Source organism: Octopus bimaculoides, chromosome 6, assembly GCF_046866305.1.
Source record: "Octopus bimaculoides isolate indiv1 chromosome 6, ASM4686630v1, whole genome shotgun sequence".
Classification (NCBI taxonomy): domain Eukaryota; kingdom Metazoa; phylum Mollusca; class Cephalopoda; order Octopoda; family Octopodidae; genus Octopus; species Octopus bimaculoides.
This window is the reverse complement of record NC_142933.1, coordinates 69528726-69536225: the sequence shown is the minus strand read 5'-3', so window position 1 is coordinate 69536225 and position 7500 is coordinate 69528726. Positions and strand designations below refer to the sequence as shown.

Sequence of the window (7500 nt, the reverse complement as noted above, 5' to 3'; positions counted from 1 at the left end):
CAATTTACAGTGTGGACTGGATGCTTTTAAGTGCCACTTGCACTGACAGGGTCATCAAGTACTTGCAAGACATAAAAAAAGATGTGGCAAGGAAAAAATATAGAGAGCTATGAAGGGGGCTAAAATAGATTTGGATGGGATAGAAGGTGAAACATTGTACATCTGGTTTCCTTTTACATATTATTCTTTGTACAGCATTCTGCTAATAGATGCTACCTCACTATTCACGGCAGTACTTACACTAATTATTAACCAATATTTAAAAAAGATGCTGCCTGGGAAGAGCTCTGAAAGCAAAAATCAGTACATGTTAAAAATACAATCAATATAACATCAGCCAAATAAATCTCTTTGATATCACACAAAATAAGGGGGGTGCACCTGACAATACTCTCTTTCTGAGATACTAAAATGTGGAACCACAATAGGATCTGTTAGAGTAGGGATGATACAGGACTAAACCACAACTAGCAGCAAAAATTCATATTCTCTGAAACCACTAAAGAAAGGATGCATTAGGCCAGGGGTTTTCAAACTTTTTGACTTGCGGACCCCTTTATATTTCAGGCTTTACCTTAGGGACCCCCTTATAAACGCTTATGAAATTTATACATAAATATTTGCTTAAAATAACATTTTTACATTTATTTATTTAACAGTATTTACCAAATAGGTTTTTTGTCAATTAAAAGATTTTGATTAAAAAAACATATAAAATCAAATTGCCCATAAAAAGTATTTGCTGTCCACAGACCCCCTGTCTTGTCCTTGCGGACCCCATGTGGTCCGCGGACCACAGTTTGAAAACCCCTGCATTAGGCAATGTTGTCACTGGTATACCAAAACACAGGGCAGTCACAGTTGGATTACCTTCCGTCATAAACAAGCTTTGTATTCTCTGAGCCATTATTGTAAGTAATCTAAAGATGAAGAACCATTTTATATTAATAATCTAAAGTTTATTTAATCAGGAACTGAGTAGGTCATATTTGGAAAATTTAATAAATGGAACAATCTAGCTTTTGTTTTTATGTTATGTATTCAGTAATTGTAAATAAAACATTATAATATGAGATCTATAATGAATTCTAAACAAAGAAGTTATCAGCAAATACACATTTAATCAATATAGCTGACATACTATCGTTGTCGGCACTCCATCGCTTACGACGTCGAGGGTTCCAGTTGATCTGATCAACAGAACAGCCTTCTCGTGAAATTAACGTGCAAGTGGCTGAGCACTCCACAGACACGTGTACCCTTAACGTAGTTCTCGGGGGATATTCAGCGTGACACAGTGTGACAAGGCTGACCCTTTGAATTACACGCACAACAGAAACAGGAAGTAAGAGTGAGAGAAAGTTGTGTGATGGAAGAGTACAGCAGGGTTCGCCACCATCTCCTGCCGAAGCCTCGTGGAGTTTTAGGTGTTTTCGCTCAATAAACACTCACAACGCTCGGTTTGGGAATCGAAACCGCGATCCTATGACCGCGAGTCCACTGCCCTAACCACTGGGCCATTGCGCCTCCACAGCTGCCACACTATAAATGGCAGACAACCAGAAACGCCCTAATTCCTCACCAAGGACCATGTTCTCAGTCTTGTACTATCAACTCCTTGTGGGTCATTAAGGCATTTTCTGTCCCCTTAGTACTACTCCTCTATTTCATTCATCTTACTCAGGATTTTGTTTCTTTTATTGGATTTCTCTTCCCCACATCTTTCCCTCTTGATATCCATCATATTGTTCTTATAGCACTTTAACCCCCTCTGGATATATATCACAGTACCCCAAGTTTTGTGGTACTCTCTCTTCTTGCTTCTCATCCTACTAGCAAACATTCTGATGCAGTGAAAGAGGATTGTAGCTGTTGTTATTGTTGTTTTGCTCCAAGCCAGCCTTAATCAAACAAACGTATGATCAAAAGTATTCCAGTAGTAACCATCCTGGTTGTTTTTTTATATATCTAAGAGTGGAGGCGCAATGGCCCAGTGGTTAGGGCAGCGGACTCGTGGTCATAGGATCGCGATTTTGATTCCCAGACCGGGCGTTGTGAGTGTTTCTTGAGCGAAAACACCTTAAGCTCCATGAGGCTCCAGCAGGGGATGGAGGTGAACCCTGCTGTACTCCTTTACCTCAACTTTCTCGCTCTTATTTCCTGTTTCTGTTGTGCCTGTAATTCAAAGGGTCAGCCTTGTCACACTGTGTCACGCTGAATATCCCCAAGAACTATGTTAAGGGTACATGTGTCTGTGGAGTGTTCAGCCACTTGCACGTTAATTTCACGAGCAGGCTGTTCCATTGATCGGATCAACTGGAACCCTCGAAGTGCCAACAACAACTTATCCTGCAGCTTTAAAATTTTGATGATGCAGTTGAGTATTTTTAGAATGACATTGTAGGGCTGGCATAAAAGGCTGGATCTAGCTGGTGCCAACATAAAACAGGTAGAATATTTGAGCTGGATATGGCTGGTTTGTCTGCTAAAGTAGTGATTCCCAACCTTTTCACTACTAAGGACCCCTTTTATTTAAATGAGTTTTCCCACAGACCCCAGGATATTGAAAGGTCTATCAGACCCCAAGTACTATCTTTGCAGACCACAGGTTGGGAACCCCTGTGCTGAAGGATTACCTATGCATTAACTTGTAAATTTGAGATTTCAATGTTGTGATTGATTATTTTTAGAATGACAATGTTGGGTAGGTATAAGAGGCTGGATTTGGCCAGTTTGAACACAAAACAGGCAGAATATTTCGGTCATGCATGACCAGCTTAAATGCTAAATGGTTAGGTCCAACTCCTAATCCAACAATTTTGTGCCCCTCACCCCAATCACCACCACTTTGACTATTACAATTGCTATCTACTTGCCCCCAGACATCATAGCTGCAGATATTATTGTTCAATATTTACCCACTAAATTCTAAGTAAATGTTGAGCCTCTACGACAAAACTTCAGCAGGCACTCCGTCGCTTACGACATCGAGGGTTCCAGTTGATCCGATCAACTGAACAGCCTTCTCGTGAAATTAACGTGCAAGTGGCTGAGCACTCCACAGACACATGTACCCTTAACGTAGTTCTCGGGGTTATTCAGCGTGACACAGTGTGACAAGGCTGGCCCTTTGAATTACAGGTACAACAGAAACAGGAAGTAAGAGTGAGAGAAAGTTGTGGTGAAAGAGTACAGCAGGGTTCGCCACCATCCCCTGCCGGAGCCTCGTGGAGCTTTTAGGTGTTCTCACTCAATAAACACTCACAACGCCCGGTCTGGGAATCGAAACCGCGATCCTATGACCACGAGTCCACTGCCCTTACCACTGGGCCATTGCGCCTCCACCCGACAAAACCTAACCCCACAGAAATCACCATTAAAACAATATTCACTCCTGCCTTCAGTTTTCCCTCTTTCCTCTCCCCTTTACCTTTTCTTTACTCTCTTTCTGCCCCACATTTCCTGCTTCTCTTTCATTTCTTTGTCCTTCTCTACCTCTCCCCCACCCCCACCATCTCTTAAAAAATTTTTTTTTTATCTCATTCATTTTCCTTGCATTTTCTTCCACCTTTCCTTCCTTCCTTCCTTCCTTCCTTCCTTCCTTCCAGCCCTCTTCTCTTCTCTATCACTTCTGAAGATTGTGCTCTCCAGTTAGTTATTGGAAATCAAAATACATAAATTTTATCATCATCATCATCATCACCACCACCACAATTTTCACCATCATCATCAGCAGCAGCACCACCACAATTTTCACCATCATCATCAGCAGCAGCACCACCACCACCACCACCACCACCACTGTCATCATATCACAATGTGAACTATTTATTTTCATCAAAATTTGTTGTTTGGTATTAAACATTATTACTATTTATTGGCATCAATATCCACCTCTTCCTTCTTCTCCTCCTCCTCATCATCATCATTACAATTATCACAAGCCTCATTATTATATTATTTAATATTAATCTTCTCCCTTTTGTTATTATTTATTGCAATTATTTATTTATTATTAATCTTCTTCATCCACTTCTCCCCCCCTCTCACCCTCTCTCTTTCCTCTTCTTCACTGTCATTATTTATCGTTATCATCATCAACATTTATAGTACTCTGTCTCTCATATATATATATATATATAAATATATATATACATATATATATATTATTAGCCCATTCCTTAGAGCTATTTATCACATATGCAAATAAATGACTTAAAAACAAAAAAAAACAAAAAAAAACAAAAACGACAAAATAGAAAATTGAAAATGGGGGAGTAGTGGGACGTTGGAGAAAAAGAAAGAGGGGTGAGAGAGAGAGAGAACACACACACACACACACACATACACACAAACATACAAAAACAAACTGATATGAACACAGATGCACAGAGACACAAATTCACACACTTGAGGAAGGAAAAAAAACCCGAAAAAACAAACAAAAAAGAACAGAAATTTAGTGGTTATGATTTAAATCAAAAAGCAGGGATTAATATCTTTGTTGTTTTTTTTTTTTTGTTAATCTGTTACCTATAATTACAATATTTCCTTACCTGAGTACCACCACAATCATCACCACCACCATCATCGTTATCGTCATCATCATCGTTGCTACTGAATCATTTCCCGCCATCCCCGACGACCAACTTTTGGCACTGTCATCCTCACCATCTTCATCATTGCCACCGTCATCATCATCATCGTTATTGAAAGAAGATGCTGAAGAAATATTACTTCAGCCTGCCATCTGTTAACATGTGACATTTAATTGATGGAGACATTGGTAGAATGAAAAATTCACAATAAAACACACACACACACACTATTTGCATAGATTCAGTCCACACACATACACACGTAATTTTTTTGTCATTATCTCATTATCATCAGCGTTGTCATTATCACTGTCACTAATATCGCTCCACTCATTGTTATCACCATCATCATCATCATCATTACTGCTACCACACTTACCACTATCATCATCACAATCACAATCATCATCGTCACAGTCATGTTCAGCATCATTTTGATCTCCATCATTGTTCCCCCCCCCCCCCCCCCCAGCACTGCCATTGCCATCATCATAGCTACCACCACCGCCACTGCCACCGTTACCATCTCAACACCATTGTAATCAGTGTCCAATCCACCACTACACCTATCATCACCACCACCACCACTACTACCAAAGTTAATGTAGTAGTGAAGGTATTGCACATTTCATCATCATCATCATCACCATTTAACTGCCACTTTTCCGAGCTTGCATGGGTCAGACGGAATTTATTGAGGCAGATTTTCTACAGCTGGATGCCCTTTCTGTCACTAACCCTCACCTGTTTCCGAGCAAGGTAATATATCGCCATGGCCAGGCATTTTTACCCATGGGAAACTGGAAACGAGCAGCATTGCTAGTATGTTGGTGATACTTGATTGCAACCATTGTGATGTCAAGACAAGGGCACACACACACACACACACACGTACATATGTGTGTGTGTGTATTTGTGTGTGTGTGTGTGTGTGCTGGTACTACATAAGAAGCACTCATGCCAGAGCTACGTAAAAGCACCCAGTACACTTTGTAAAGTGGTTGGCATTAGGAAAGGCATCCAGTCATTGAAATAATGCCAAAACAGACAACTGGAACCAAAGCAGCTCTCTGTTTGGCCAGCTCCTGTCAAATTGTCCAACCCATGCCAGCATGGAAAATGGATGTTAAACAATGATGATGAATAATGATAATGATGATATATATGTCGTGAAGGTGCATGGATCAGTGGTTAGAGCGTCAAGCTTACGATCATGAGGTTGTGAGTTTGAATCCCGGACCGGGCTGTGTGTTGTGTTCTTGAGCAAGACACTTTATTTCATGTTGCTCCAGTCACTGGTGCCAATCTGTATCGACCTTTGCCTTTCCCTCGGATAACATCGGTGGCGTGGAGAGGGGAGGCCGGTATGCATGGGCGACTGCTGGTCTTCCATAAACAACCTTTCCCGGACTTGTGCCTGGGAGGGTAACTTTCTAGGTGCAATCCCATGGTCAGTCTTGACCGAAGGGGGGATCTCAGCTCAGCTCAGATATATATGTATATATGTGTGTGTATATAGGCAAACCAGTGATTCTTTAGTCAATACATGTTGATCACTTATAAGATTTAAGTTTATAAAAATATCATTGTTATTTACAGACACACACACATATATATATGACAAGCTTCTTTCAATTTCCATTTGTCAAATCCCCTCACAAGGCTTTGGTCGGCCTAGGGATGTAGTAGACAAAACTTGCCTAAGGTGTCACACAGTGGGGACTGAACCCAAGACCACATGGTTGGGAAGCAAATTTCATAACCACACACCCATGCCTGCACTTTATTTATTTTCAGTGTCATTCTTTATATTCTCGGTTTGAATTTCCTTCTTTATTTTCTCCCTCAAATCTGTGTCGGAGCAGTTGATACCTCATGCTCATGATGCCATCTTTCTTTGGTTCTTTCTACCCAAGATGGCCCAACTTGGAATTATTAAAGAAACCTATTCACAGTGTGTGTGTGTGTTTGTGCAGCAGAAGTAATGGGTAGGTGGGTAGCTGCTGAAGTCTAATAGCCAGTTATAGATATATATTTTTTGCTTGGCCAGGAATCCAACACACAAGGGCCAACACAAAGATCCTATCCAATCAAGGACCAAGTGATTTCTCTGCCCCTTCATTTCTCCCTTATTCACTTATTCCTCTCTCAGCTTATTCTATCATCAATTTCTTTTTTCTGCTGTCTCTGCTACCTCTTCCCCATGACAACCACCACCACCACCACCACTATCTCAGCAAATTGTCTCCTGTCTGTCACCTGTCTTTATAGTTTGGAATTAGACCCAGTGAGTACCTGCCACCTACCTTCTCCCCTTCATCACGACCCCTCCCTCCCTCCCTATCTACAACAGGAATCATCTAACTAGTGGTGTGACATCTCTTCTCCAAACTTATCTGTCTGTAATATAATTTACCTCTACCCCTCCTCCACTTCCCTACCACCACCATCGCTGGTGTATCACCATCATTGCTGGCACCTGCTTTTCACCTGCCCACTTACACTTTATATTTTATCCACTGTACTTACAGCCTTACACACAAACAGACACACACATACACACCCCCTCTTGGCATACACATACTCTGATAGCAGGTGGGGGATGCATGAAATAAACCAAAGTATTGGCTAGACTTCAACCCTTTAGGACTTGTCAACATTGGCCTTTTTTTTAGTTCCATTATAGTAAGAAATCTAATATATGCCTACTGACCTCAACACCACCACCACTATCGAACACTTTCAGCTACACCCCTAACACCAACATCCATGTGCTTTCTGCCCTTTTCTCCAATCATATAAAGCAGTCTCTAAGTAGTTAGCTGAAATTGCCAAATAATATTAGCAGGTGAACCTTACTTATAGCAAATCATTACCTTTGATCTTTTACTTGTTTCAATCA

The 7500-nt window shown here is 40.8% G+C and overlaps 1 protein-coding gene and 1 long non-coding RNA gene across 10 annotated transcripts in view; one reads left to right on the top strand and one right to left on the bottom strand.

The window, feature by feature from the left end:
* LOC128248136 (uncharacterized) overlaps positions 1-7500 on the bottom strand; it is a 135851-nt gene that overhangs the window by 28698 nt on the left and 99653 nt on the right. For both annotated transcript variants that reach the window (XR_016242303.1, XR_008264413.2), the window contains exon 2: positions 4557-4750. This is a non-coding gene — a long non-coding RNA (uncharacterized LOC128248136). The remainder of the gene's footprint in view (positions 1-4556; positions 4751-7500) is intronic.
* The window catches only part of LOC106877926 (uncharacterized), a 452094-nt gene that overhangs the window by 397035 nt on the left and 47559 nt on the right, over positions 1-7500 (top strand). The gene's annotated exons all lie outside the window — the stretch shown is intronic.